The 21,847-nt window shown below is 33.8% G+C and overlaps 2 protein-coding genes across 4 annotated transcripts in view; both read left to right on the forward strand.

Annotated features, from left to right (window-relative positions):
* Nucleotides 1–1,327, forward strand: part of LOC111629989 (electron transfer flavoprotein-ubiquinone oxidoreductase, mitochondrial-like) — a 33,545-nt gene extending 32,218 nt beyond the window's left edge. Inside the window, exon 14 of the mRNA XM_023373970.1 lies at nucleotides 936–1,327. The gene's annotated coding sequence lies outside the window, so the exon portion shown is untranslated. The remainder of the gene's footprint in view (nucleotides 1–935) is intronic.
* A 4,573-nt stretch (nucleotides 1,328–5,900) lies between these two features.
* The window catches only part of LOC111629986 (brain tumor protein-like), a 54,200-nt gene continuing 38,253 nt past the window's right edge, over nucleotides 5,901–21,847 (forward strand). The window contains exon 1 of one of the 3 annotated variants that reach the window (XM_023373967.1): nucleotides 5,901–6,238. The gene's annotated coding sequence lies outside the window, so the exon portion shown is untranslated. Of the gene's footprint in view, nucleotides 6,239–12,835; nucleotides 14,411–16,872; nucleotides 18,255–21,847 lie in introns of those variants that run through there. The other 2 variants (XM_023373966.1, XM_023373965.1) reach the window with 2 other exon arrangements.

Genomic DNA, 21,847 nt, shown 5'->3' on the forward strand with positions numbered 1-21,847 from the left:
TATATATTTTTTTTATTTTTAATTTGTTTTTCGTGTTTTTGTTAAGTTACAACACGTTTTGATGTTATTGTTAGCTATTTTTATTTACTCCTGTATATACCTAAGTTGTTAAAAGTTCAAATTCAAATGAAATTCGAACAAAAGATTCTATTAGAACGATGAATGTGAAAGCTTGAAGATGGCCTATCCAAATAGGCTGAAAACGTTTGGAATAAAGAAAAAAACTCGGCAAATATAATCAGGTGTGTTTAGTAGTATAAGTAATTCACATCTTTGTAATTTATTGCCGATACTCGGGTTAGGGCATCACTAATTCCTTACCTTGACTCGTCCATAATGGAAAATTGGGTTCAGTCAAATAACCTACAAAATGCCCGGTGCGATAAAATAACAACGTTTTTGGAAATTAGGTTAAGTTTATTTGTATACGGCAACGCTACACGTGGCCATCTGCCAAGGGGTTGCTTCTCGGGGAAACTGCTCCCTATTTAGATGTTACTGACGTGAAAAAGATCCGGAAAACTCCGCGACTTTTTACTCACTCCTCACTTGTTTCGAGTTAATAAACACGGGAATACGTAGGTATTAAAAATAAACCACCAGATTCAATCGAGGAAATACTGTAAATATGTTCTTACACGTGTATAGATACGTACTCGTATACACATATATAAGTACAGTAAAACCTGTGTAAGCCGGAATCGTCCGGTACCGAGTATTTTTTTTTTCTGTTTAGGCGGGTTTCCCTTTTATTCGGGTTCCATTTTAAACAGGCCTGCAAATGATTTTGACACTTGTAAAGGTCCGCGGAAGTCGTTAGTTTGGGAAATAACACGAGACAAAACGTATGAAGTAGATTAATAAACAATTTTTAAATTAGAATAATCATTGTATAATTAATAACGTAGATTATTCATTACAATGTTTTAAAACAGGTATCGTTATAACAAATGGAAGAGACGAGTCCGAAGTATCTTTACTCGCAACGAAGATAATACAAGAATTCGTTTCTAGTATTTTGTGTCTAAACAAACGAGTATTGTTAAATTTTGCGGTCGTTTTTTAGACAATAATTTTGTTGTTTTTTAAAACAAAACTATTTTTATACTTGTTTTTTTGTATTAAAAAATGGGCGAATAATAATTTTGTATTGTTAAATTCCAAAATGCATTGGATTATTCTTTCCCTTCTTTTGTTTTGTAAATCAAAAGCTTAATTGTTACGTGCAATGCACAAATGTATATTAAATTGTATAATGTATATAACCCTTTCGTGTGTGTATATATATATAACATTTAAAATTGAGAAATCGAATAAATATTTTATATTTCGTACAATATTCGTCGTGAATATTTCATAAATTGTAATTTGTAAGTAGCGTGACTCTTGCTAATGCTATTTAAAAAAACAAAATCCAGCAACGAGTTGCGTAACTTTCCTCGCAATTACATTTGAAACTGCGTGTGGCGCCATCTGTTATGATATTTTACTAAAAAAAGTTTATTATTTTTTTAATTATTATAAAATGGCAAAAAGCTTAACTTTCAGGTTGAGGATGAGTTTTCTAAAAAGTTATAAATGCTAATAACGACCCCCGTCCGTCTGTTTGTCCTAACTTAATCTCGAGAACGGAGTTAGATATACTAGATTTACTAATTTAAAAAAATAAAAATAAGTTGTTTTTTTTTTATTTCTATTTGAAATTTTGAGAATTAGAAAAAGCAAATTTCGAGCTTAAAGAGATCGTTCTTAATTGATAATGCGCTTAGTCCGAGGAAAATGGGCGAATTCGTCGACGTCGGTGAAATTTGAAGAAATCGAATTTGATCGACTTCTTTGACGCGTTATATGTAATTCGATTTTTATCTTTTATCCAACAAATAAAATTTGTCGGAAAGACCGACGAAAGATCGAAATCGGAAATTATTTTTCTTCGGTAAAATGTAAAATTCATTTAAACCTATGTAGAATATGTCGAAAATATGCCGATTAAGAATGCAATTTTTATATACTCTATTAGCTTTTCTACGGATATATTTCGGTGTAGATTTTAGCCTATGTCGATAAAATATAGGCCCACCAGTGTCCGAGTGTTCGCACTGGGCTAAACGGCAAATTTTATGGTTGTATTGTTTAAGGCGACAGGACACAAGGGTGATGTGCAGCGGGGAAGTGCCTCTCGGGAGGTCTTTTATGGGAAATTGGCTCCTATTTAGGTGTTACTGACGTGAAGAAAATCCGGAAAATTCCACGTGGCCGATCTCTGGGTGTCCATCAGTGATCGAGTGGGTAAACTGCCGAACACTGGCGGTCGGTCGTGGGTTAGCGCCTGGCTAACGGGCCGGTCACGTGGAGTTTTCTGAACTTTCTTCACGTTAGTAACGTCTAAATAGGGGCCAGTTTCCCATAAAAGAGCTTCTCCACGCGACTTTGTGTCCTTGTGATTTTTTAATTCTTTCCGCCCCGTAGATAGCCTACTAAGAGGACCTTTAGTAAGCTAGTTATGAATTCGGCCAGGCCACAATGGGGCGGCCGAGTAGCGAGGAACGTTGCTTGACTGCTTGACGTTTCCGTCGGGATTCGAACCCGGATCCGCCAGAGCGCCGCAATCGGTCTACTGTCTGTGCCCTTGTGGTGCGAAAAGGAATTACGAAGACTCCAAAATTTATCGTTTGTCTTCTGTTTACAAATTTTAAAAGTAAACTTTGGTATACTTTTCTTGTGTTTATGCGATATATTTCATATTATTTTTCAGTAAAACTGCTAATTTCTAAATAAAAAAAATCTACGTGTATAATTAAGGACATTAATAATTTATCGAAATATTTTTATCGGTCCGGTTTTTTTTGGTGATAAAGTCGTTCTCCATTGTTCTTCGTCCGGTATAAAACAATAACGAATGCAATTATTTACGTCGATTTTTACGGTCGCTTTTTACGTTCTTCCTGTATTATAAGGTGGTGAGTCGGCATCCCTTGAAAGCATTCGACTGTGGAGTGCTTTTATGCAAAGCTTGCAACTTGCAGAATAATAGAATGTCGTTCCATTGGTAGTTTTTCAATGAAATTTTATCGCTTCTCTACGAAAAGTTCTATTGTATTTACAAAAGGGCCTCCTGACGCTACCGATTCGATTGTTATTGCTAAAATTGCAGAATGTATTTGAATAAATGATATTAATTCGTTCGATGTACTAAAAGTTCCTCCATTATACCGAAAATTAAATATGAAGAGATAGTGTCTTACTGTTTAAAAGACATTCGTCCACGTGTCGTGTTGCCTTATACCGATTTCAATTTTTGTATCCGGTAGGTAGCGCTTCTTTCGAAATAATCTCCGTTTCAAAATGGCGGATTGCGTTTTTTTTTTCTATCCAATAGCAATTTCGCACGGACATTCTTTCAGGAAAAAATAATCTTGTAAACGTTTCGCCATTATTCCAGTAGATATTGGCACGAAACTAAAATCACTCTATTTTGGCATCAATAATTTCAATTAAGTAATCAAGTGCCATAACGGAGTAGTAACAGGATAATCATTTATTGACCCGCAATTATTGAATTTTATAATATGATAGCGTTAATCGGTGAAATATTTATATACAGATATATAAATAAAATATAAACTTATCAGTTTATCTGTACGGACTTGATCTCGAAATTTTTCATGGTTATCGCGCGCTATCTTCGGATCAACGATTATTTACGATCGATATCGGAGATGATAAATTCCAAAATCTCTATAACCTTAACCAAGAAATTATCTAATCTGTCTAATTAAAGTCGCTAGACGAAACTGTCCATCATTTTATCACTCCCGTGGCCGATTGGATAAAACGCCGAAAGTAGATCGCGGGTTCGGGCCTGGCCAACGTGCTGGCCACGTGAGGTTTTCCGGGTTTTCTTCGCGTGTCTAGCATCTAGTTGGGGAGGCATCATTTTCTGGTAGAAAGTCCTCGCTAGAGGCAACCCACTCGGTGGATCGTCTATGTGTATGTTGCCTTCTATTATCAATTCAATCCGGCCTGCCATTTTGATTCTGTATTTTCTAAACTTTTGGTGTTCGGTAAATTTTGTTTGACAATTTAAGAAGGAAATATTTTCGTTACGTTATCAAATTATAATTTTATTTATGGTAATTTAATTCATTTAGAAAATATCGAAGATAATTTATATATGCGATCGATATTTTTGTAGAAAACTACATAAATGAGAACTAAATCGGCTTAGAGTATCGGAAATGACGTCGACGATAATAAAATTTCGTCATTAAGGACGGACTGACCCGCAACGGGGTCACGGGAGCGAGCATCCAATTAGAACGTTCGTTCGTTGACAACCCAATAAGTAATAATTATCGATTCGGAGATGCTTTTGGACGAGAGAGACTCTGACACTTCTGTATTTTTGTTTTTTCCCCTCACTCGTGGGCCTTTTTTGCACGGGCATTGCGGGTTCTATCGGGCCCGTAATGAGGGCAGCCGAACGGATAGGGACGGACCCGAAATATCCGGGACTAACCGCCCACAAAAAGTTCCTAGGATTCTCGCCCCGATTTGAAACCGGGATCCCTAGAATCCCAGGCAATTCTCAAATATGTTGGGTCCCATCCTTCACCACTTGTTATAAACCCTGCCGAATCCGAAACGACTGCGATTGAAAAGGGCCCTCCTAGTGCCCACAGGACGAAAAAAGAGATAAAAGTATGAAAAAATCCACAGTAAGCAGAATGCTGTCCGGATTAAACCGGACGGTCCGGAATTTTCGAGTAATTTACTCTTTTCCGCGGGACTGCTATATATTTTAATGCAAGGCGGATCGTATTTAGTTGGCGCAGATTATTTAAGGTTTATTGGATCCAAATTGTCTAGCGTGATTGGTGACAACGCGATAAAATGTGTTTACCGTAACGGGAAAATACGCAAGTCGTCGGATGATTTGCCGAAAAACCGTGTCCTACTTTTTTAATCGAAAAAAATGCATAATTGTTCGTCGTGTTTTTCGAGGAGTGGGTAAATTCGAAACACAGAAATTATTTAGAAAATATTTTCGAAATCATTTGACAAAGCGTAAATTTGTAACAAAATGTTATAACGAAACGTGTGAACGTTGTAACCAAACAAGAAAACGTTGTAGTGAAACGTAGGAACGTCATAATGATAGTAAAAGAGTAAATTTCTTATAATAAATTGTAAAAACGTGAAATCGTTATAACGAAACACGAAAACGAAAGGTAGGCTAACAGTTTCACGCGTAGACGTAACCTTTCACTTAAGCAAAACTCCACTTCGAATATAAAATCAAAATATAAATATAAAAATTTCATTAAAAATATAACGAGTAAACAGAATTCGGACGACAATAAAATCGACACGTGACGTTCTTTTCATTGTTTAAATAATGAAATCGGCAGTTTTAATCCCTAGCGGAAGGACCTTTGATGCAAAATGACATTGTCGAAAATAAGAGATTAATAGGAAATAATTAAATAACACTCGATAAAGGAAATTAGGTGGCGGGGCAAAGGTTCACGAGCGAGGAAATTTACAATTTTACACAATTTAACGTAGTTTAAATACGTTCAAACTTATTGTATAATAATAATAATAATAATTTTCGAAATAACTGTATAAGTAATTCGAGTCCTTACGTACTTAAAACGAATTAGGGGAACAGAAGAAGCACGTGTCATCACAATCTCCGGGATTAACCGCAACTCCCGTATCGACGACGATGACTAAATTGCCATCTGCGTGTTTACCCCCTAAAAAATTAAATAAAAAAAGGTAGAAGAAGAAGAAGAAGGGAAATCGTCGCATCATCGATTTATTCTCTTCGCCACGTTTACTTAACTCCCAACACTAGAAACTGAACGTAATTTGTAGCTTCCAGAGTAGACTAGTGTGAGAAATAAAACAATAAGAAGAGAAAAAGGAACAAAAGAGAAATAGGCGACGGTTGTTGGGGGGTCGAAACGTTTCCCCCTTTAGTAGGGGGTCCGATTAAAATCGTGCAGTCCGAGCAAATCGAGATCAGCTGGCACAAAACGGGGAGAAAGGATGAGTCACCACGCGTTGTCTCGAACGCCCTTCTACCTACTTCGTCATTGTTGGTGCTCTCTCGCTCCCCCTCTCCTGCGCTTTTTATTTGTAAGGACCCGGGACCCTCTATAATCCGTTGTGGAAATATTGATATCTGCCATTGATTTCGATCCCTCGTCTATACGCTTGCGACAGTTAAGTAAGTGTATTTTTCTACGATTTTTACTGTATTTACCACTTTCCCATAATGCTAATATTTCGATTTACCGTCGTGCCAGCCGCGTAATTTGTTTAATTAAGCGTCGTAACTGGCGCAATACCCGAAATTAGCGAGACATCGCGATTCACTCGTTTTACCGATCGCCGATCGCTCTCTTTGTTAATTTCATCGACGTTGTTCGAGTATTAATTATTCTTCTGCGAGCCTTTATAACTCGATTTAGCGAAGTGTTCGACTTAAATTAATAGGCAGAGGGGTTAGAATTGCAGCTCCTTTAAAAACAATATATATATATGCAAATTTTCAGCAGAAATAGACATTGTTCAGGTTCGTTTTTAATGGGGGATGCATCATTAATATTGTTAATTAAAGCAGTCTGCAAGAAATCATAAAACAGGATACAGAATAATTATTTTCTTCTTTAGAAATTAATTAACTTATTCAAATATTCCGTAAAATAATTATATTTTAAAAAATTCGGGGTGGCCCAAAAGTCAGTTAACCGCCGCAATAAATGTCTTGCCGACAAATCTCAAGTCTTTAAATTATAGTATTGTTCGAATCCTTTTACGACTCGTTCGGGTAAGCTGACTTTTGGACCGCTCTGTATTTAGAACAATTGAACAGAAATTGCGTAAACAATAGAGACAGATATCAAATAACAATAATAATCGTTTTATAAATGATAAATATTTATATCGGGGAACGAATTATATTATTTATTTTTATTAATTCCTACAATTTGACTCCTCGCGTTTAGACTTTATACAACTACGGAGTCGTCTGTCGGAAAATTATTCGCCATTTTAGCGACGTTTAAAATAAATAAATGAAAGGAAATTTCTTAATTAATCTTCCTTAATTATTCGGGCGTCGATTTTAGATAAAATGGTGGAAGGTGACTTTGTTCTTCCTTCCTCGTCTCCCTGTTAGATCCGCGACAGATAGGCCATACAACACCAGAAGTATGGACACTATTAACGAACAGAACAGTGACGAAGCGGGATAATTTAAATAAATATACAGTATATATATAATATGATACGATATAACGCAAATATATTTAGTAGTTTGCTTCCTAGATACTACTCGACACGATACTTTGTAATTACGTATCGATGACGCGATTTATTACGTATTGTTACGGACGGAAACTACCCAATACGGATAATTAACACGCTCTCCGATGACCTGGTGAACTCTTTCTCCTATTATTAGGATACTTAATTAGTAAATTTATGCCCGGTAATCTCCATTACGATATTTTGTGTCCGATGATTTGGTAGAATTCGGGCTCCTTTACTCGCCCCCTTTCGCCCGAATGAGCAAATTATATTCCACGCTCTCGCGACATCAAAAATGGGGGGCCTCATTAACGCGCGGCCTTCTCCTTAGAGGCCTCGTCTAGTTGCTCTTCCATATCTATGCCTCTTTAGACGCGTAATATGTAATTAAAAATAAGAATTTTTTGCCTATTATTTTTAATTATTTATTTACTTATCTATTCGTCTATTGAGCCTCGACGACTTTTAAGTATCTATTAAGCTTCCTGTAAATGGACATGACAAAAATGTCATTCTATTTCCATTTATTGGAAACGAATAAGTATATTTGGAATGATTTTTCGATAATTCTCTCTCTCTACTCGTGTAATTATCGAGTTATAAAATAGTTTTCTCTCTCTCTCTTCTACTTCTAATTAAAGATTTAAGTGTTAAGTCGCTCTTCCTAGAACTGGAGGCATTATATTGCTTTGGACATCAACGTTTCCTGGAGATCTTTAAAGATAATTTCCTCATTTTTCGAATAATTAAATTTATTTATTTTTTTAATAATCTGAGTGGAAGTCTATCCGAGTAAACGTTAAACTAAACAAAGCAGCGCTGTAAATGTCGTTCCGTCGTCGGTTTTTCGGTCCTTAATTTTAGTAAAATACAATTAAGTCTACATTAATTGAAGAAATAATTAATTTTTTTTAATAAAGGAATTATGCGAAAACGAAATGAATGAAACGTGTGAAAACGTGACGTGGCCTTCCACGTCACGTTTTCACACGTAATCTGCGATACAACGTGTGACCGCGAAACGTGACGTGGCTTCACGTCACGTTTCGCGGTCACACGTTGTGTGGCAGATTACACGAGTACAGGCACAAACGACATACATGTATTGAGATGTACAGAAAACGTACTTTTATAACTTCGAGTGGCACTAGATGCCTCAAAAGACCGCGTGTAGCCCGAAGGTCGTTAAGTTTCCCACTTCTGTTATATAACCTATATAGGCTATATAACGGCCTTAATAGGCTAAGTATAGATTAACAATAGGTTATATTTTATAACGTTTGAAGTCATTCTTCTTCCGAAGGATAACGAGAACCTAATCGCTAATGGTGAAGCGTTAAGTCATTCGAACGTTTTTCTATTTTCTACGAGAACTTACCGATTTAAACATTCTATCGAGTAAAAAATATACAATTTATTCACTTTAAATTCGAATTAACTTCGTGAATTTAAAAGTAACTATAATTACTTTTCTGTGAATAAACCTTACAAGTTTCCTTCTGGGTTAACGAGAAGCGGGACAAATCTTTTTTTTAATTGCTTTTAATAAGATGTTAATTGATGTCTGTACTGAGTAAATTCTTCAAAATAATAATTATAATTCTCGTATTATAATTATTCTATAATTATCAATTCTCTAAACAGAATTAACGAAATTCGTTTTCGGGGTCGACCGCTTTCGGCTTAAAAAGGAATATTTATAGCCTTACAAATCCGAATTCGAAAAATATATAAACGTCCCAAAGAGGCCTCTCGGAGTACGAGAGAGGCCCCAGAATACTAATTAAGAAAAATTAAAACGGCCTTAAAAATTGTATGATGTTTTCTAAATATAGTTTACAATTTGACAATTTTATCGGTAAGCCAGAAATACAAAGGAAAAAATAGGCCTAATGTTTAGAGGCCTTCCGAGGCCTGTAAACATTTCTTACAAATAAGTAGAGCCTCGTATTTCCCATCTCGCGCAATAGAGCCAAATGGAAAATACTCGAACCGATCATTACCTTAACGCTTATTGGATTAAAGAATGGACAATATTCACAAGTAATACGTGGGATGGAAGCGAGTTTCGATTATCGATACGAATTAAGAGACTCGCCTTAATACGAGACCACCAAAAAAATTAAGCGATTGTCGGGACGAGTGACGCCGACGTCACGCCGGACAAGATTAATGACGTCACGTGTCGATATCGAAGAAAACATGAGTTAATTAATGCCGATAAGAAGCGGCGAGTTGCGAGTTTTTCGATTCTCGGAAGCGATTAGCGAGAAGAGGCAACGAGAGAAATATATAGGGATCGTTCTCAGATTCTTTGTCGCATCGATCGCTAAAGATTTCGCGATTAAAATAAGATACAGCCTACGCGAGTTTGCGAGAAAGAAGTCGGCGATGGTGGGGAGGGTGGGAACCGCCCCCATTCTTTATTATTTTCGTCAGAATGGATACGGTTAGGTAGCGCAGATGCGCTAAAACCAAGCGCATCGGGTCACGGCCATGAGGTCACGGGCGGAGACCGTGAATGCGCTCGACGGTCGAGTTGATCGATGAAAGGGTAGCCTACATTCGACTGCCTCCTCTTCCTCCCCGCACGCGCTGCTCTTCGTTACTGCTCGAATATTTTACTCTCTAACCATTCCGCTTTAGTCGATCCCGTGCCCGTTTTGCATACTTTAAACTATGCAAAGCGTTATGCTACATATACAATAATCTAATATAATCAGTGACGCGTTATAACTTCGTGGGGCCCAGGCAAATTTGAATTAGGGGGCTCCTCGCGCAGTGTTGACTTCAAACATTTTTCTTCGGGGGGGGGGAATTTCCCTGTATCGTTCGTTTTATAAGTTCTACGATGTCTGCGCCTCACAGGCAATCTAGATATGAACCAACTTTAAATTTTAGTATTCTTACTACAGTAATGAGTTTATAAAAGGTTGGTTTTGGATCCCCTGTTGGTGAGGCCCCAGCAATTGCCCTTTAGGATAAGGCGCCACTGAATATAATATATAATCGAGTAGGCTACTTATTGATGTTATTCCTATTTAGCTGCCTATTGTTTAATTTACTCCGATGCCTTTTAAAGTATGTAAAATAGAAGCCGGATTATCAAGTTTTTGCTCTCTTCCGCCCTTATTAAGGCGAATTTATGCTGTAACAGGGTGGAATGTTTTGCTCTCGAACCTTCCTTTGTGACTTTCCATTTCGGCTACTCCGGAGCCATTTTTGCGTGTCTTTCGACACGGTCGATTAGTTAGGTTAATGATATTAATTAACTATTGGACCGCGAAAAAGAGGAAATTTACTAACTTTCTTCGTGTTTTTCTGAGTGGAAGAAAGAGGAGTTTGTAAGAGAAAAATCCGATTTTAGATCGAAGGTTAAAATTAATTTTTATCAATCGACTTAAATTATATATTTTGAATAAATGAATATGCGAGCGCATTAAAGTTCTGATTGTCTTTGTTATTCTAAATACCGGTCGAGAAACGGACCATCTGACGTCATTTATCTAAGTAATGATTGTTTTCTGGGAACATTTGATTGTTCATTCCTACGTGAAGAATGCTCTTCGCTTAGGATTATTCGTACGTGGCATAAAATTATTCCCATTACCATTAGAAAAACAGGGGGAAAAATAAAATAAAATAAAATGAATCGTTCTTCCTTCTTCTCGAAAACTAATAACGACGAGGGAGAATCTCTGCCATTTTCTATTTGTAGAAATACTTGAAAAATTATAAGTGGATTATTTCTTAGAATGCAGCGTTCTCGTTAGTAACCAACAAGTCGGGAATAATTTAAAAGACGGTGGGAGTATTGCTCGTGACTCATAAATGATAATATCGCGTAGAACGTGGCACCCGACCCCTTAAAACCCTACGGGAACAGGGTCTAATCTACTCGATCGGAAGGCGACTGGGGATAGTTTGACCGAAATCTCGCAGTACAATGAATCAGTAATGCTCGTTGCTAAGTTGGGAATGTTTCGCTTTCCAAATTTTTTCACTTTTTATGCCAGGAACCGAGTTCGTAGCCAAATAATCTCTATTTAAACTTAATTAATGACTATAGAAATCTTTAAATGAATTTTTTAAATTTCCTCTTCGTTAATTTGCCCATTCTTTACATTCTCGATAGCCTATACGTTTTGCGTACGATTCCCGGTTCGTGTAACAGATCAATAGTAAGTAAATAATATAATATAAAGGCGCGTAATATAAAAATACAGAGTACTTTTGTATCTTTAAATTGTTTTATCTGTATTAGAGCTCTCTTAGGAGCCTTTAATTTGTAGATAAAATAGACGAAGACGTTACACTCGAACTCGGTGTCAGATACTTGGAAGGAAGATGACTAATTGTTTTATAATAAGTGAATTACTACTGATGAGAATGAATTCATTGATTTTTCTATTTTTCCCCTCCGAGCAATTATTTAACTTCCCACATCCCGACAGCTGCATTGGCTCCGGGAGCAGCTGTCTACTTTCCATTGATATCCCAACTTTTCGCTTTATCGCTTACTCCAGATTTTTCTACAAATAATCATAAATAAAATATTTGTAAATAATTTTTTTTTCTTTCGGTAAATATTGTAATATTTATCTCCGTATTTATTGTTTTATCTCCGATTTGATGATTGCCGAATGATTAGAAGACAATCGACGAAACTTTGAGACGATAACATGCATTGTTCCACTGTTGTTTGAATTTATTTATCGCTTGTAATCGATTATAATTTCGTTTTATTTGTTTTTTAGTGGAATAAACAGTCTTAAAATGGAGAGGATAATTGATGACGTATGCAACTTTATACTTTCCAATATTTAATTTTGTCCCAGTCGACTTTATATCTCCGTATTTGCAGTTTATTATTTACAGATTTTATACTGTTTAAAACATATTTTAAATATCCTACAATTTATTCTTTTAGTAAATCTATCCTAAATTGGCCTAAAATTTTGTGCCTATAGAAATTAGCTGTTTTCCAGCTAATTTCTATACTTGTAGATCTATACAAACTTTGTATAGGCTACTTGTAAGCATAAAATATACTTATAATAACGTAAATTTGGCAATGTTTTAATTGTCTTTATTTATTATATAGCCTATATACGTATCTAGCCTAAATATTTAAGGCTCTTAACATTTTTAATTGCACGAGGTGCCTCAAAAGTCGGTTAATCGTATATATATATATAGGCCTATATATATTTTAAACCGAATTATCTATAAATAAATAATCTTTAAAAACATATCTCGGTTAACTGATTTTTGGGACATCCCGTATATACAAAAAATAATAAATTTAATCCTTATTTTATGGATCCTACATCCGAAAATGGGGATCGATTTAATAAAGTTCTTAGCAAGATATGTGAATGTTTTAAATTAAAATAAACATTATATAAAATTTATAGACTATTTAATTATTTTTATTTATAAAGTACGAAATATTGCATCTCAAATCATAAAAATGATGAAGAACGTAATTAAAAATTTCAAGAATTTCGATTTAATTAGATTGAAATATTCGTTAGAAGTTCGGTTTCGGGCTAAATATATTTCATAATTATTACCTTTATATATAAATCTATATCAACAATTAGCCAGTATTCTATTTATATTCTACACATCAATCTTTGAAGATGACAAGTTCAGACAGTATACTATTTTCACGTATAATTTACTGCCCGTAAAACAATGAAACACGGGGCCCTGGGATTAGCAGTTCGTGAAACGTCACAATTGCACTTCCTCATTGTTTATTAAAGGATTATTTTTGTCCGTGTTGCTTATGCCGATTTCGAGTATTGTATTGCTCGAAATCTATCTGTCTCGTAGATATAATTACGTAGCTTATTCGGCGACGGATTTAAATTTTTTGCCATCTTACGTTACACTCTTCTCTTTTAAAAGCGTAGGCGTGGTTCGAGGCCCTAAGCTATAGTTTGTTTATGTATGAACCCGGCTCCGTGTTTATTGTTGTTCTCGAGTACATTAAAAAAATTTAGCTTTTTCTATTTTATTTAGAAATATGTTCATCACACGTTAATGGCAGAAATTGCATCTGTATGAATTTTAAATTATTAATTTATTGTTTGCTAGTCGCAGGCTAGTTTTTAGTAGCGCGGTGATTCCGCAAAATTTATAACGATGACTCACATACCGTCCTGTTCTTTGAACTGTATAAGGCCTATAACGAAAGGGCATTCACGTTCTGTGGGTTTTGTAGTAGGCCAACTGTTCTGCATGCTATACCATTATGAGGGGGCCTATGACCCGGCGTTTGCTCTCGATTTTTCTACTTTTCCATCTGCTTTTTACAGTTCAGAGAATTTTCAGATACGCGAATTAAACAATACATTTTTTTTAAAAACAAAACATACTTTAAAAATTAAATTGTCATCACAAACGCGTCAAGTATTAATATATGCGAAATTATTGACGTTAATGTGTTTTAGATTGATACAAATTGCTAAATTTTAATTATAAATACTCCACATACATATGGATATTGTTATTGTTAAAATGTAATAATTCGTTCAATTCGCAACGCCTAAAATACCAGAAATACGACAACGTCACACGTATTTATACATATTTATAAAGTCTCTTACCCAAATCATTTGTGAAAAACGCAACGTACCATCACCGCGAGACGGGTTTGTTTTATTTATTTATTTATTTATTGTTATTATTGTTCGAAACACAATTGCGCGCTGCACAATAGTAAGCTACGCGTTGACGATATTATATAATAGAACGATAAGCAATCGAAGAATTTTAAATGCCGTTAATAGCGGACAATAACACCGTAATCGCGTTTCGCTCTTTGTTCGAACAATACCCGAATGCGCAGTAGGTTTTCGCGTCGTTGCGTTCGGCACATTCGCACCGTCGGGCGGCGCTAACGTCGCTAACGGTCATCGACCTTGAACCAAATCTTTCTCTTCCAAGTGGGATCGATTGTGTACCGAGAGAAAGATATGAGATAGCAAAACAACCATCGAAGAAAAAAACATCGCATCTACCATTTATACATTTCGTTTGTCCGAGTGATCGTAACGATAATCCCGTGTTCGGGAAGGTAAGTTTCTTATATCTTTTGTGAGAAAATGCATTTTATAAGCGACTTCGATATAGCGACCGTGACCTCTAACCAAATGGCTGTATGACCCATTTAGAAATGCCTCTCCTTTTTTTTCGCCTTACCAACGTTTTTATTGTATAACGACGATATCAACAAGTCGTTAACGGTAACGTATTTATTTACTAGAAAATTAAGCGCTTCCAATTTTGTGTGGAAGTTACTTTTTAGTTACTTCGTATATACAGACAGACGTACCATACATATAAATAAAAGTAACTTCTACAGTATTTCGAATCGACGAAATCGAATGCGGCTCTAGTATATTTGATACAGTAATTGTGTTTATCCTGTATCGTAGAATACACTCGTTCTGTAAATTAAATTTATTTTTCGATACGGAATCAATCGCTAAAACCTTAAATTTTATTAGGCCTAAGTTGTTCTTATCAAATTTTCAACGCCATTAATTTTAGAAATGTTTGGAAGTTGATAATTTCCGCATTCTTTTTGACCCGATTCGTTCGAGAAAATCATTTAAAGAAGAACGACGGCATCAGAAAATCCTAAAATTGTGTTAATATTTTAATTAATTATTACAAAAACTATAAAAAAAAATTCGTCGAACTGGTTGTCTGGCCGATTCATATGGGAATATACAGTACTGTATACAGATTTCCAGACATGGGAAATCCGTATACTTGTAGTTAATTACGTATCTATTGTTATTGCTTAGTTACTCGAATTATTATGTATCTAATTTGTAGTTAATTTTAAAAAAAATACATTCTAAATTGTTACGTACAGTACGCATGAAGATAATATAATTATTTTTCATTGTTCCGCAGAAATACGTATATTTAAACACTACCGAGTATTTAAACTTGAATACTTTTTAAGGAATAATTGCATGGAGAAAGGCAATTCATCTAAAGTGTTCGAGTTTAACTACTCAATAAAACGTTTAAATATAGAACTTGTTCGTGATCCAGATTTAAAGAATATTCTTTAACAAATTTCACGTACAATAATATAAATACATTATGAAATCGTCGAAATTATCTTATTAATTCGGCTAGTCTTTCTTTATCAATAAGTGTATTTATTAGGCCTGTTAGAACCTGTTAGAATAGTCTAACAGGTTCCTTCGGAATCGTCATCCAAACAATAGGCCTAAACACAGAAGAAACAAATGATTTAAACACGTTTTAAAATCTTGCTACTAATGATTATATTGATGGCAATTAGAATATACGGAGACGAATTTCTAATTGTGTTGCGTCTTATCTCGGAACATTTAATACCTTCGGGAAATATTATAAATTTAATTCGTTTCTTTCAATTAATACGACCTTTGTTTTATAAGAAATGTGAAAGCTTTATGTATTTTAAAAGTTGAATTTCGCTCCGAATTTCGCTAGTCATTATGTACACTACAGTAGTGTACAGTACTGTGTAGACCACGTAGGCCTGGTATTTGTAGCGGATGAAGGGAAGCAGAAAAAAATCAGTTTTCCACGTCGTTAGAATAAAAGTATTGCTGCGGAGATTACGTTCCAATATATCATCATTTCTACTACAAAAATACCATATTTCTAATATAGAATCGAGTTTTATATAAAGCGTTCGACTATCGCGACTTGCCGAAGACAACTATCGACATAACCTTTGCACCAAACAATGGAGAACGTCGTGTACTGTACCGTTCTTCCCTATAAATTATCAATTTTAGTATTTGGAGAACTTGTAAGAAATTTAAGCGATTTTAATCGATCTGTTTAAATATAACCCGAGGATAGGTGTATATATTACGCTAAAGTCCAAATAAATTGGAATATATAGAAGAGACACTAAATGTTATTTTGTGGAATCGGTTGCGAAACAAAAGAGTAATTAATCGGCTTATGAACCGTAGATTATTATTAACCGTTTCATTTATACGGAAATCTATTTATTAAAACACGACACGAAAAATCGTGTACTCGGAACTATAAAATTTGCCGTGGAAGAGCGGACGAGTGTCGACGACTCCGATCAAGGTCGTACGTTGTTTGTACTTTTTATAATCTGCCACTTTTAAGTATTCCGTAACCGAATAATTCTTTATTATTTAAGAATAATCATCCAGCATTTTATCCTTCCCCTCTCGGTTTATAAAGCGTAACCGTTTTGCTCGACGTAGTCGATTGACAAATATTGATTACTAATTATAAAATATAAATATTTTCTCCATTTTTATGCAAAGCAATTAATTAATTAAGATTAAATACTTGTCATCCAGACAATAACCACGAATTAAATATTTAACAAAACTACAGTATATTATCTCTCGACTATTTAAATAAATATAACGTAAAATTGTTATTTTATTCATACAGATGTACTGTTAAGTTACATTTTAATAAAACTGAATAGTTATTATTTAATGTATTGTAAAAACAATACGAAAGCTTTAAAATCGTAAATTATATTTTAAGAAGTTTAATAGAAATACGTGAAATATTTATTTTAAAAATCATTGTCAAATTTCAAATACTGCATTATAAACTATTACAATATGTTGCTTTTAACTCTGTCTATATAATTAAAAATCACGCATCGCGTGTAATGTCTGGTTCGTGAGTGTATAAAGTTACGCTACGTTTTCTCTTTTCTTCACTTAATTTTCCCTAAAAATTAAGTGAGTTTCTTTGACATTTCCCGGTTATTAATCGCCCTGATTTTTCATTTGAGAAACTTGTAGTGTACTGTACGTGTATTTTTTTTTTACGCACGGCTTATAAATTTGATGCTTAAGTATGCACGGAAATGTAATTTTTTGGCCTTTCGCTGAGAATGGAAGAAGCCAAACGTTTCTCGAGTTCGTGACCCAAAACCGGTATCGAAACTAAGAAGGGGGATAGAAACGGGAAAGAAAGAAACGTCCTTGGTGTGTGTCACCGACCTTCCGGATATGCTAAACACCTGGAGGCTTCGGGCCATGACCATTTCCGGTTTTACGTATCAGCTGCTTGTACCGTTGTCGATCTCTTGTGTCTTTGTTCGCGCTTCCATTTTTATCCGGACTCTAGCGACTGTAAAGAAAAGTACTTTTTGTATGTAAAAAGTGACCGGATTCGATTCATTGTTTAGTAACACGAGGCACCGAAAAGTTTATAAATTATTTTTCGTAAATTGTTCTTTAGTAGATGCGTATTTATTCGATGTACGAAATGATTTAGTGCCAACTAAAGCCTAATTCTAGGTAAAAGTTATAGAAATTCGAAACGCCGGGAAACAGCGGCGTTGAAATTATCCCGAATAAATGAGCAATTTCTGACATATTCGATTTAAAAAAGTAAGTGTTATCTATTGAATAAACTTTGTTAACCGAAGGCGACCATTTCACATACTTCTCGAGCTTGTTTTTGCTATATTAACGCCCGTCGTAATCGCTATTTACCAATAAGCATTCCACACTTAGTTCGACTCGACCCTGGCGGCAAAAGTAAAAAATAAAATAAACAAAATAGCCAGACACGGAAAAAATTTTTACTTAAAAAGTGAAAATTATTTTATATATTTATTTATAATCTCGGAGAATTGCTTTTAAAAGTTGTAAGTAAATTATGCCGTTTGGTGTCGCCTTTTTATTTTATTACTATTATTTTTTAAAGTCTCGAATAGTATTGATATTAAACGGAGCGAGAAGCCTGTTGCTTGCCTTGTCTCGTCCGCTTTGCGAGATTACGTGCCTTTCGGTAACGAGAACGAGGCCGTCGGCAGCGTCCAAAGATGGCGGGATGACCGAACGCACATGTTTACACCGCTAACATTTTAAAATCGGTTAAACTACTGTTGCCATGTAAGTAGACAGACTGACATTCGACAGATTATCGTCGCTATATTCGTAAGACGTTTGCCTAGCGGTAATTTTAAATGGTGGGTCGTTGTTTAAATAATATTGGCGTGTATGACAGTTTTCTTTGTCATGAGATGGGCAATATGGCGATCGTCTGCCTTGTTTGATGGATGTAACTTAAAGGCATTGACCCAATGCCATACGTCCGTTCTTACCCGTTTTTTTTTGAAATTATATTTTCCATCGTTATTGTTTCTGTCGTTTTCGCCGTGTTTTCTTCTTGCGAGAAAATGATTAAAATAAATAGTTGTGCCATTGTTTTGATTGACAGCTCCTTAAGTTCGAGAGGTTGTTGATTTTTTAAGATGCGAGCTGTCGATTGCATAATTTGCTGTTTGTATGTTTGTTTCCGTTATCTGTTGAAATTTCCACCAACACCTAAACAATGGAACCGTTAAGCTGTTTGTATAAATAGAAAAAAAAATAATTGTTACCGTAATATGCTCCAAAGCCATGAATGTAAGAGTAATATTAGAAATATATATCGATATAAATAAACGTAACAGAAACTATATGAAATTGTTAATGCTAATGCTGATAAATTTTTATTTAAACTATTGTGTACCGTTAATTGTTAAATATGTAATATACGCTGTTTTGTCATGAATGTGTCTTATGTTTCTGCGATTGTAGGTGGTATGTTAGAGTTTTGGTTCCTTATTTCTGATGAAAAACATCTTTTATAAAAATTACTTTTATTGGGAAGAAGAATGGTGTAAACATTGTAGAAACAATAGCGTCATGTTGTTTCTTTAATGTTGTATCTATGCAATGGCACTATGCTAAGAAAAAATTTGCTAGTTCTGACAGTCTGGTTGATGTCATTTATGTGTTTGTTTGACCGGTTGCTTGTAGTGCTTTGATCTGTTATATTTGCTGCTGTTATTCTTAATTTTTTTTTGAGAATAGAAGTTTCTATTGTCTTTTATTTGTTATCTCGAGTTTTATGCTATGCATATGTATATATCGTGAGATGTATGTGAATGCCGAGAAACAAAATATATATTTAAAAAGAATATTAATAAACTAAGCATTTAATATCTATTGTGTAGTATAAAACATTATTAAAAGTATAACTAATTATGCTTTTCAGATAATAAAACAAAGAATATAGAATCTAGTTCTGACAGATTTTAGGTATGAAAGAGAAACTGTGTAAATTTGGATATAAAGAGAAATACAAGCAAAACATTATCCTAAAACAAAATCAGAAGAGAAAAATGTAAAGAATTTTTTTTTGAACCATGTATAGAATAGTTACTATAAGTGTTATATATCAGATAACTTATCTTATTGATTGCTTTACTTAGTTAAAAATTTCCTGTTATGTTCTGAAATATATTCCTTCTGAAAGAAGAATTTGCAGTTATTTAAGTAGTAAAAAAATAATTTGCTGAAATTGAATGACTTTGTGTCCAGTGAATGTACAGTATAGATATATGGTATATTTCAAGTTAACTGTATATTTAGTTACTACTCAAAAAGACCTGATTCTAAGGCTAAAATGAACTAAGTCTTAAAATAAAGACAAAACCTCTCAACAGCAGCAAATTGTTTTAATATCTTAAAAACGTTTTCGAATGCTTTAAGTGATCATCCTCAGTTATTCTCCTGAATCAAACAAGAAATTCGAAAATTATGCAAAACAAAAATTCAAAAATGGTTATACAATTTTACATTAACACTTACATTTTTTTAAAAGCATATTGTTAATGTAAAATTGTATAACCATTTTTGAATTTTTGTTTTGCGTAATTTTTGAATTTCTTGTTTGATTCAGGAGAATAACTGAGGATGATCGCTTAAAGCATTCGAAAACGTTTTTAAGATATTAAAACAATTTGCTGCTGTTGAGAGGTTTTGTCTTCATTTTATTTAATTTGAAATAAGTTTTTCTAGTAAAGAAAAAAATCAGTAAAACTGTTTACATGTTTTTGAAGGAATCTAAGATAATAAAGTGAATAATTTTAATGTTTTTACAGGTAACATGGATTGCCATGGGTAACAAAATGAAAGTCTGAATAATATAGATTATAAGTGTGTGATCACCAGTATACTTTCTTCAAGTCAAACTAAATATATTCTTTAAAGAAATATTCTATCTTCATCCCTGTATATATGGAAATAAATAAAGACCATAGGTTTTTTTTAAATCATTCATAGTTATTTGATATATATTTTCCATCACAAATTTTCAAATTCCAGTTGAATTTACAAGAGTTGATTGATAAATAAGGTTTCATGAATTACAGGGATAGAATCAAGTAGCCATTAGTGTTTAGTGTGTACTTGTAAAGTCTGTCATTTTCTCAAATTTAAATTTGACATCATTATTTAAATTCTCGAATTTACAACTCCTTTTTAAATTTGAGCTTAACAGTCACATTTAAAAATGAACTCATTTTTAAATGTGACTGTTAAGCTCAAATTTAAAAATGAGTTGTAAATTTGAGAACATTTGATTTTAACATTGGAAGCTTTTATACAAATGAAATTAACAGTCATTGCAATTAATTTGGATCCATAGAATTCAAACAACTTAAATGTTGTAAACTAATCTGTTTTCACAGAAAAAATTTTAGTGAAAATAAATACATTTACATGATTTAAGTTTTTCAGACTTTATGTGAATTCAAATTAAAACAGTTTTGTTCTAATTTTCAATAATATTTGAAAGATGTTTATGGCAATGAGAGACATATTTGCATAACATGGCCAGAAAAAAAAAACATATTTTGCACCCTAATAATGCAAGATCATATTTCAGTAAGAAAACTGTGAACATGTCTAAGAACTTTAAATTACTGTATTGGTTACTCCATATCCTCCTTATGGATCAGATCTATCACCATTAAACTTTATAGTTTCTTCAAAACGTCAGTGGTTTTCATAAGATGTTTTGAAGTGCCATATAGGAATGGATTAAGGAAATACTAAAAAGATTTTTTGCAAATGAAAAGCAAAATTGTTCAAAAACTTTCAAATGACAATTTTGTTGGAAAATGGTATATGATTAAAACAAATGATCTTTATTACTTTAAAACTAGTCATGTTATTCTACCACTTCCAAAATAATTTAATCTATCTTTCAACCCTTGTATACCAAACCATAGATTTTCATAGTTGGAAAAGGACTTCTTTATACAAAATAGCATTTCTCACTAATAATCTAAACCATAGATTTTTTAAAGTCAATTGTCTATACATATGCTTGTTTTCTCCGATCAACTTTCAAAGGCCTGAATAGTTCACTATTCTTAGATGAATTCTTAGCTTTTGGAATAGTTTTTTGTTCAACAAATAACAATTTATTTTTTCCATGAGTTGAATGATAACTTTTTAATGACACTATTTTTTATAACTGGTTACAATCAGTAATTTAAAAATTTTTAACTCTGCATTAGTATCATTTGCTATATATATGCTATCATCTAATATTGCTGATTAAAAAAGTTAATTGTACTTTGATATTGAATAAAGTTGGAAACTATTCAGTATAAATTTCAGTCAGTATTATCCTGCAATTCCATTAAAAA

Source organism: Centruroides sculpturatus, unplaced genomic scaffold, assembly GCF_000671375.1.
Source record: "Centruroides sculpturatus isolate CEXI.00-Female unplaced genomic scaffold, Cexi_2.0 scaffold656, whole genome shotgun sequence".
Lineage (NCBI taxonomy): Eukaryota > Metazoa > Arthropoda > Arachnida > Scorpiones > Buthidae > Centruroides > Centruroides sculpturatus.